Source organism: Nymphaea colorata, chromosome 5 (assembly GCF_008831285.2).
Source record: "Nymphaea colorata isolate Beijing-Zhang1983 chromosome 5, ASM883128v2, whole genome shotgun sequence".
NCBI lineage: Eukaryota > Viridiplantae > Streptophyta > Magnoliopsida > Nymphaeales > Nymphaeaceae > Nymphaea > Nymphaea colorata.
Window position 1 is genome coordinate 13,310,567 of NC_045142.1, and position 11,203 is coordinate 13,321,769.

Genomic DNA, 11,203 nt, shown 5'->3' on the forward strand with positions numbered 1-11,203 from the left:
ACCTTTATATCAATATCAGTCAACAATACTTTCAGCCACAAAATCTCAAAAACTCCCATAGCAACAGCTCTGTATTCTGCTTCAGCACTGGAATGCGAACAAACATCTTGCCATTTACTTCTCCACACTATGAGATTCCCTTCCAAATAAATACAATAGCCAGAGATGGACCTCCTAGTGTCAATACAGTCTGTCCAATCTGCATCTGAATAACCTTCAATCCCAAGAGTGTCTTGCTTGACATATAAGAGACCTTTGCCTGGATTCCTTGAATCAAGTAGCACAAGATCCTGTCAACAGCCTTCAAGTGGGCATCCGTGGGAGCATGCATGAACTGACTCATCACATTCACAGCAAAAGTAATATCAGGTCTAGTGAGAGTAAGATAAATTAACTTCCCTACAAGACATTGATATCTTCTTTTTGCCTCTTCACAGAGTGGCTCCCCGTCTCTAAGACTTAGCTTATGGCTAGCATCTAGAGGAGTAGAAGCTGGTCTACACCCTAGTTTTCCAGTCTCCTTTAACAAATCTATATTGTACTTTCGTTGATTTAGCACAAGGCTAGTCTCAGACCTAGCAATTTCTATGCCAAGGAAGTATTTCAACTTACCAAGGTCCTTAAGATCAAACTCGATCGCCAACAGTTTCTTTAACTTCATTATTTCATTTTCATCATCACCTGTGACAATCATATCGTCAACATATACCAACAAAATAGTAACCTTTTGCTCATTTCTCTTCACAAAGAGTGTATGATCTCCATTCTCTTGATGGTATCCACATTGTCTCATGACAAGTCTGAGTCGTTCAAACCATGCTCGAGGAGATTGCTTGAGCCCATATGAAGCTTTCCTTAGCTTGCAACATTTTCCAGGTTCCTCATATCCTGGAGGCATACACATATATACTTCCTCTTCAAGGTCTCCATTGAAAAATGCGTTCTTGACATCAAGTTGGTACATCTTCCACTCCTTCATCACAGCTAAAGAGATAATGACTCTGATAGTCTTCATCTTCGCAACAGGAGCAAAAGTCTCCAAATAATCAATCTCATATTTCTGACTAAACCCTTTGGCCACAAGATGAACTTTGTATATTTCAACACTCCCATCTGGTTTGTACTTGATGGTGTAGACCCACTTAGATCCAACCAAGTGAGCCGCCTCAGAAATCTTTACAACTTCTCATGTCATGTTTCTTCGCAAGGCTTCCATCTCTTCTTGCATTGCATAAGTCCACTTAGGATCACTCTGAGCCTCAGCAATATTCCTGAGAATCATAGTCAAAGAAAGAGAAGATACAAAACATTTGTAGTCCTTGCTCAGTCTAGAATATGAAACAAAGTTACCAATAGGATGTTGAGTACATGACCTGACACCATTTCGCAGGATGATGGGAAGCTCTTCACTAGCAGCAACAGTCTGAATCTCTTCTTCAACAGGTTGCTTCTGCGCACGACTTGGATCATCTAGGGAAGGACTAATTGGATTGAAAGTAGAATTCTCACCACCTGTCATCTCATCTCATTTGTACAAACTTTTTGCCTAGAGTAAACTTGCTCAAATAGACGATTGCACTTCTCTTCTGCCTTAGTGGAACACTCTCTATTTTTCTCCTGTTCATGCACCTCACTAGATGAACCATTTTTCTCCTGTTCATGCACCTCACTGGATGGACCAACGGAGTCACGCCTGTAGTCCAAAAAATCTGTAAACTGAATTTCCTGACTCGGAGAATACTCTTCCTGTGACATAGAGTACTCCCCTTGAAGAGGATTCTCATCAAAATAGGAAATATGTTCAAGGAAAGTGACATCTTTGGTAACATAGGCCCGACCAGTGAAAGGGTCTCGACACTTGTACCCTTTTTGAGTGGGAGAATACCCTAAAAAAATGCCCTTAATAGATCTTGGATCAAGCTTTTTAATGTGAGGACTATGATTGTGAATAAAGCAAACACAACAAAAAACTCTGAGTGGAAGAAAGAAAGGTTCACGACTCCTCGGTAACAGAGAGTGAGGCGTCTTCCCATTCAACACACGACTAGGCAACCGGTTTATAAGATACGCACTGGTCAGCACAGCATCCCCCCAATACTTTTTTGGAACATGACGTTGAAAAAGAAGATCCCGAGTCATATTCAATAACTGACGATTTTTTCGTTCAGCAACTCCGTTTTGAGGAGGAGTATAACTACAGGAAGTCTCATGAACAATTCCCTTTTTTTGAAAGAAGCTATCAACAGACTGACACATATACTCACGAGCATTGTCAGATCGAAATGTCTTAACAGATGCTCCATATTGAGTTTCCACATAAGCAATGAAAGTCTCTATGACAGTAGGAACTTCACTACGGTCTTTCAGCAAGTATACAATAGTGTTACGAGAATAATTATCTATAAAAGTGATAAAATATTGAAAACCATGACAAGAAGGAATCCCTGTAGGCCCCCACACATCAGAATGAATCATGGTAAATACCTCATTAGACCGATGGCTAGACAAATGGTATGAAGCCGTAACATCTTTGGCCAGATGACAGACATCACAAGACACCATAGTCATATCTAACCTGGAACATATATCAGAAAACAACTGTCTAAGAAGGCCAAAAGGCAAGTGTCCAAGGCGCTCATGCCAACGTAGAAGCAACTGAAGGGAGTCCTCTCTATTCTTCGTGGCTTGGCTGACTGCCGTCATGAGAGCCTGAGCAGCACGCATAGGTAAACGATAGAGCCCGTCAGAAGCTAGACCAATCCCAATCCTCTTCCCTGTCACCATGTCCTGCATAACACAGCGATCAGCGAAAAATATAAGTTCGCAATTTAACTCCTTCGTGATCTTGCTAACCGACAAGAGATTCAAGGGAATATGAGGAACATGTAGAGTATTGTGGACTAGAAACTTGTTCAAAAGTGGGAGACTCCTTTTTCCAGCCACAAAGATAGATGAACCATCGGCAAGGGAAACACGATCCTTTTCTGATGAAAGCTTATACCCATGAAAGACCTTAGAATCGTTGGTCATGTGGTGAGTAGCGCCACTGTCAATGATCCACTCCCCCATATGGCAATCCGCCATCACGTCTATAGATGAAGAAGCTGCCATAATCACAGATAGTCCAACAGGAGGCACGAGCAGCGATACAACAAGAGAGGCACCGGTGACAACGGAGAGCACCAACGGGCAGTAATATCCTTGGATAAAATCACAAGAACGAGAGAAAAATCAAGTTCTATCTAGAAAGGAACGATAAAGAGAGAGAGGTAATATCTTCACCGGATTCCCAATCAACCCCAAGAGTGAACGGAATGTCGATTGGGGGAAACGATTGTCGATGTCGCTCGACGGAAGCGGTTCCTTCTCTCTCTCGGGCTGCAATCTCTCACGGGTAAAGGTTGCGCCACACGTTCTCCTTGCTAGAATCATGATTCAAGAGGCAAAACCCAGCAAGTATCAAGGTATAGAAGTGAATAGGAAACCAACTTCGAGATGAGGAAAGCCTTCACCCGTAAGACCAATTTAACCCCAGTCTTTTGTAAGGAAAGGGGGATGCGATCGCCGGAGCGCCGATGGACGTTGAGGCAATCCTCAAGTTACGCTCCTCTCCTCCTTTACGTCCTCTACCAAGTCACGGACCAGCCACCTCTTCTTGCACGGTGGGTGCCAAAAAAACAAGATGAAATCAAAGATCAACCAAGCAATATATTGCATGTAAGAGGCAGATGCACTTCACCGGATTTGCAAAAGACCCCTAGGAAGTGACGTGAATAGGGGGAAACAAGCCTAGGAAGCGCTTCTAAGCACGCATATCTTCCTTCTTCTCCGAGAAGCAAGACGACGGCGCAAAAAGGCAGTGGCATAAGGGACAACGGTGACGACGACGGTCAACAACGCAAGAGCGACGACGCAAAAGCGACGCCGCAAGAGTGGCTGCGATGGCGATGGCGGAAAGGGTGACACCGGCGGCGGCGGAAACAGCGACGGTGGTATTGGGTACGGCGGCGGCGGCGGCGGTGGCAGCGGCAGCGGCGGTGGTGGTGATGGTAACAGTGAGAGATATTAGGGTTGGAACTTCACAACTCCTAAAAATTTCTCAAACTCGTCGTCTCTGATACCATGTGGAAACACGAACAAGAAGAGGAAGAGAAACAACGATCACGATGTAACGTGGAAAACCCTCAACAAGAGGGAAAAAACCACGAATGAGGAGGAGCCGGTGCCCACTATCCGCCAGACTCTCTCTGTCCTTAGTCTTTCATTCACACCTTAAGGATTAGGGTTACACGACTTAAATAATGCCCAACAAGGGCTACAAGCTGGATCGGATTCGGATCCAGACCCGATCCCGAGACCCATCTAACATACTTCAACATTTTGATATACGGTTTGAGGTGTTAAGGAGCTCAAATATGTTGAAAATACCGTAGTGATTTCTCTTCGATTTGGGGCAGGGGTTCAGAATGTGGTGTGGGTGAAAAGAACGAGTCGTGTTTCAAGGGATTCGTGGCAGTGTTTGTAAAGCGACTGGCGGTAATTTTGTTGATTACTTTTATTTCTAGTTATTCTTGGTTGTGCTGTTACCTTTTTTTATTTCTTAAACAGAGGTATTCATTGGGTGAGTGATGAGCAAGAGGAAGTAATTTCATGACCAACCTTAAGCCAGTGATCCAAAATTTAGGTTTATAAGGCTCATAACATCAGATTTGAGTTGCGATGGTACCAAGCAGTAAGATGACCGCGTGCTTCAACTTACATGTAAAATACATTCTCATTACGCTACAAGGAGCATAGCTGGGTTTTGATGGGGATGCAAGACTTCAACACGCCCCAAGCCTGCCCATTTCCGCTATGCCATTCGGGGCTTCATACTTGAGATGTTATAATTTACTTCTTAAGAGTACGAGCTCTTGCTAGGATCAGGTACGTTATAAGTTTTGGTTATGGCTAGCAGATCACCTATGGTAATCCAACTCCAAAATCGACGGAGCGAATGAGTAGGCATGTCACAGCCTTCTCCACCCTAATTAACTTCAGCTTGATTGCTCATGGGGAATGCAAACCTGAACACAAACTATCTATTACCTTGGGAGTGTTCCCAGTCATTCTCACACTTAAAACCATCTCAAACATGCAAGAACTTTGTAAATAACGTTTTGAAGGTGCATCCATCATTGGACTCATGCACCCCCACAACAAACAGAGAGAGTTGTGTGTGCCACTTGGTGCACGCAACATAGATATACGAAAGAAAAAGGTAGGGAAGTGGGATATTTGGGAAAGTGTTTAAAAAGAGATGTCTTTTTCAGTTTTTTCAATTTTTCGGTTTCTTTTTTTTTATCCCTATAAAAAATTATATTTTTTATTAACCATAAGCATTTTCATCATTAACCATACTAGAACACTAAAGTTTTGTGCACTAGTATGGCACTTCGCACAACATGACCTCATTTCTGTATCCCCGTCTGTGTACAGTCCAGTAGCATGAGCATGGGTATGTGTGATGTAGAGCAAACTCAGACGCATTTCATATCAAATCCAAGATAAGCTTTGTAGTTGAACTGTATTTTGCGACTGATGTTCGTTTAGGCCCTAGATTTTATTCAGAATGCATAACTCCAAACGGAAGGATCCAAATGTACAGACGTAGATTTAAGTAGATCCAAATCCATATAACTGAAATGAATTCGATTTATCCACTTTTCATGTACTTTAAGAGCCCTAGAAACCACTTGTAAAGAGCCCTATTACCATAAAATGAAACTTTTCTCCAGTTTTTCCTCATTTATTAGGGGTCAGGATCAGAAATCCTATCCACTGCATCTGATTTGGCATTGGAGCAACAGTTTTTTTTCTTCTTTTTAGGCAGAAGAAGAGAAGGGAAATCCTGTCAAATAGAAAAAAGAAGAAAATGCATGAGGAAATCCAAATCACATGCTTGAGGAGTTGACCAAAATGCAGATTGAGCATCAGGCATTCCTTAGAGGTTATTTGATGGCCACAGGACGCGTGTCCTGTTTAATTGATTTTTTCATCAAACGTTGGACACAGGACAAGCTGCACAGGACGGACGACTGAACAAAGATATAAATTCTATTTTTGTTCCATTCTGTTCCGAGCTAACTCTCGGAACAGACAGAACAGCCCGCCTCCCACCCCCGACCCCATTGCTTTTCCCTCCTCCTCCGTCTCGCCCCCGAACTGCCTTTCTCCTCCCTCTCTAATTTTGGACATAATCCTCTTCGCTTTTTCCTCGTCCTCATGGTCTGCACTCTTCTCCTAGATGTGGAGGCCGCACTTCCTTCCACCCTCTTCCCGGATCCCCTGCTTCGTATTGCTTCCTGGTACAAAGATCGGTTCGGCGACTACCTCTCCTCGGAACGTCCCTTCTTCTTTGTGGGGCTCGTTTGGCATGAGCTGTTCTCATATGGCCCCTCGCCATCGCCAATGCCTGCGCCACGCTCTCCAGGAGGTCCTGGTTCAATACCGCCCGCCTCATCTTGGGATCCTCGCTGCTTACCTCCATGGTCGGACATTTCTCCATTTCTCCCCCTCTCTCTTTCGCATCCGAGATCCGATGATTCCGGCACTGTTCCCTCTTCTCTTTGGTTTTCTAGTGTTATGTTGGTTCCAACACCACCAGTAGTTGGCTCGGCTGGAACATGTAAGGGATGGGATCCAGGTTCCCTCGCGCAGGCGGTGCGGGACATTAGGTCAGCTCCCTACATTTAAGCGAGTGCGGAACGACGTTCATCCACCAGGATGAACGACAACCAACAAGTCTCCCCATCTTCACCCGGTGAAGGGCCAAATCCACTATGTTGAAAATTTGAACATAGAAAAATAGTGCTTTTTTCAATGGTCTCCTTAGTAGCAGAAAATCAGCCATTGGTATGAGCAGAAAACCAACTGTACAAGCCTAATTCTGTCTGAAATATTAGTGAGCCATTGTAATTTGATATCCTACTGAGCTTCTGAATAGCAATTTCTTCCATATTACGTTGATTGCTAGTTTATACAGGTAATTGTACCTCCAATGTCAGTGTGCAAAAAATAAACTTGTGCATGGAGCGTTGCTGGTTATGTGCACATTCTTATACACTAAAAACCATGCACATGGGTGAGCAATGATCAAAATACCAATTGAATTCGTAAGTCTCTTCTTTGATGGTAAAATCCAGACTGAACTGCTGATTGCTGGATCATGTGAACTTGGCCGAAAGCCTAATCTAGCCTCATTAGGCACAGCCCTTTCACTCGAACAGTATACAAATTTGTAGATGACAGAGGCCACACCAATTTCTTATTTTTTGTTCAATTACTTTTCTTCTTGTTCAAGGACATTTTGGCTTAGCTATATTGGTTAAGCTAAAGCATTTTTCTGAATCCAGCATAAACTGATCGTGGTCATGTAATTTGGACAGTTATTGTGTTGTTGTAGAGTGTAGATGTTAAACTGAATGAACTAAGTGCAGCTTGGAGGCAGTGGACTTGGTCTGAGCTGATCTTGATCTCATTCATCTTGCCTTGTTTATTAGGACCCTGATCGACCTACACCCTAATCATATAGGTGTCTGTTGAAAGTTTAGTGCTTGCAGCTGAATAGGCATCAAGAGCACCATGAACATGTGAGACAAAGTTCTTGAACATATAAAAATCACCAAAAAATCCTTGCTCATCTTTGGCTTTTCTAAATCATCTGTCTACGTTTACTCTTAGTTTTTTTATCTACTCTTGCTGGTCTCTAAGCTTCAAATTTGGAAGTATTGCTCGAGCACAATTTCCATTTTTTTTCTTTTTCCTATTTGTGTGAGTGCATAAGAAGGAGAGGGTTTAACTAACCGTTAGTCCTTTATTCGGAGCAATTCCAAGAGTGCAGTGGACTGTAGTATTTTGGAAGTTGAAGAGGCTAAGAAAAAGAAAAAAAAATAGTGCTGAAACTGATCAAAACATAGATATCGACCATGTCTCAATGTTAATGGCATGCTCAGTTTTCCTGAATATTAAGATGCCACTGCCTGCCAGCAAGTAGAACCAGTAAGGCAATAATTTGAGCCCCAAATGAGCAATAGAAATTTTAAATACCACTGCGCTAGCCACCAGACCATTGAAGCAAGACCTTTAACAACCCACCTCTAAGGCAAGAATTTGATCTAGGCATGAATTAAGGGATCTATAAAATCTCCACATGCCAAAAAGAATAGCAGCACCTACAGTAATATGGCGAACGTTTAGCTGTTTGGTAGGAATGAGAGCAATGACACTGACAGTGACTGAACAACTCAAAAACAAGAAAATCATGGACATTAGTGAACAACTTCTTTAAGCTTTCAGTCTCCCTCTCCCTCTCCTTCTTATGCACTTACACAAATAGGAAAAAGAAAAAAAATGGAAATTGTGCTCGAGCAATACTTCCAAATTTGAAGCTTAGAGACCAGCAAGAGTAGATAAAAAAACTAAGAGTAAACGCAGACAGAAGATTTAGAAAAGCCAAAGATGAGCAAGGATATTTTGGTGATTTTTATATGTTCAAGAACTTTGTCTCACATGTTCATGGTGCTCTTGATGCCTATTCAGCTGCAAGCACTAAACTTTCAACAGACACCTATATGATTAGGATGTAGGTCGATCAGGGTCCTAATAAACAAGGCAAGATGAATGAGATCAAGATCAGCTCAGACCAAGTCCACTGCCTCCAAGCTGCACCTAGTTCATTCAGTTTCACATCTACACTCTACAGCAACACAATTACACTCTACAGCAACACAATAACTGTCCAAATTACATGACCACGATCATTTTATGCTGGATTCAAAAAAATGCTTTAGCTTAACCAATATAGCTAAGCAAAAATGTCCTTGAACAAGAAGAAAAGTAACTGAACAGAAAATAAGAAATTGATGTGGCCTCTGTCATCCACAAATTTGTATACTGTTTGAGTGAAAGGGCTGTGACTGATGAGGCTAGATTAGGCTTCCGGCCAAGTTCACATGATCCAGCAATCAGCAGTTCAGTCTGGATTTTACCATCAAAGAAGAGACTTACGAATTCAATTGGTATTTTGATCATTGCTCACCCCTGTGCATGGTTTTTAGTGTATAAGAATGGGCACATAACCAGCTACGCTCCTTGCACAAGTTTATTTTTTGCACACTGACATTGGAGGAACAATCACCTGTATAAACTAGCAATCTGCGTAATATGGAAGAAATTGTTATTCAGAAGCTCAGTAGGATATCAAATTACAATGGCTCACTAATATTTCAGACAGAATTAGGCTTGTACAGTTGGTTTTCTGCTGATACCAATGGCGGATTTTCTGCTACTAAGGAACGATTGAAAAAAGTACTATTTTTCTATGTTCAAATTTTCAACATAATGGATTTGGCCCTTCACCAGGTGAAGATGGAGAGACTTGTTGGTTGTCGTTCATCCTGGTGGATGAACATCGTTCCGCACTCGCTTAAATGTAGGGAGCTTACCTAATGACCCGCACCGCCTGCGCGAGGGAACCTGGATCCCATCCCTTACAGGTTCCAGCCGAGCGAACTACTGGTGGTGCTGGAACCAACATAAAACAGAGAAGAGGAAACAGCGCCAGAATCATTGGATCTCGGACGTGAGAGAGAGGGGGGGAGAAAGGGAGAAATGTCCGACCATGGAGGTAAGCAGCGAGGATCCCAAGATGAGGCAGGTGGTATTGAACCAGGACCTCATGGCGAGCGTGGCGCAGGCATTAGCGATGGCGAGGTAGTCGCCGAACCGATCTTTGTACCAGGAAGCAATACGAAGCAGGGGATCCGGGAAGATGGTGGAAGGAAGCGCGGCCTCCACGTCTAGGAGAGGAGCGCAGACCATGAGGACGAGGAAAAAGCGAAGAGGATTACATCCAAAACTAGAGAGGGAGGAGAAAGGCAGTTCGGGTGCGAGACAGAGGAGGAGGGAAAAGCAACAAGGTCGGGGTCGGGGTCGAGGGTGGGAGGCGGGCTGTTCTATTTGTTCCGAGAGTTAGCTCGGAACAGAATGGAACAAAAATAGAATTTATATCCTTGTTCAGTCTTCCGTCCTGTCCAGCCTTCCATAGATGCCCTTGAGCTTAGGTGCTAACGAGCCAAACTAAAATTGGAGGTATTCCAGATGTACAATGGAGCTCATGTGTTGATGTGCCAAAAAAAAGAGAGCATTCCTATGACACCCTATTGAATTTCAATCACGAATTTTGTAACTTTAAAATCCAGTTTATATATGTCTGGGTAAGCAGGGGAGGCCGGGGAGGCCAACACCCTGCTGCGGACCGAAGTCCACACCCAACCCCTCATCTCTCTAAGGTTTAGGGCCTGCTTTCGATGCTTCTGGATGTCATCCCTCACGCTTAAAATTCCATTTATATAGTTATAATTTTGAAATGCATAGCTATAAGAGTCATCATCTTCTTTGTTAAAGAGTCAACATGAATGGCATACAATTGCCACTTCCCATCAAACTTGGTAAGAGTTAGCACATTATATTTTTACTTCTTAATTTCTTTCTTCTTCTTTTTAAGTTTCTCACTTAAAGAGAGCACACTCAAGGTCAAGAGACTTTATCTCTTGCTTGATAGCATAAAATAATTTTTAGCAGAGAATATTGACCCACACTCAGTGCTTGATGTGAGGTTTTCATAGTTTTATTAAATTGTTTAATTTTAAATAAAATTAAAGATAAATGATGTCACCGTGAACCATATGGGAGGACGTTACCAACAACTTTTGGATCATTTTCACTATCTTACGGGCGGGGGGGGGGGGCTACCATTGGCTTGGCCCCTGAAGCTGTCACATGGATCCGGCTGTTTTGCTGCCATGGATCATGTCATCATGCTGCCATGCAACATGACTGAACAAATATGGTTTATTTATTGTATTTTTTATATGAATTTTAAAGTTTCATGTGTTATCTCTGTATAGTGCCAAAAGTTGCGGCTGCAACTACTTTCAATCGGAGTCTTGATTGTGGCAATTAACTACAATGGTTGTGGTTGTTCCCCTGCGTCTAGAGTCTATACAGTCATTTGCTTTGCAATGTATTTTCTTTGCTTACGTTGAGTCTTGGTGTAAGCTTTAGTGTTCACCTGTGTCGGAGCACCCTCCCAAAACGGCCCCAAATGTAATATTGGGATTCTTTGTTTTGGATGGCCGACATAGGAATTCTGTAAGCGGCT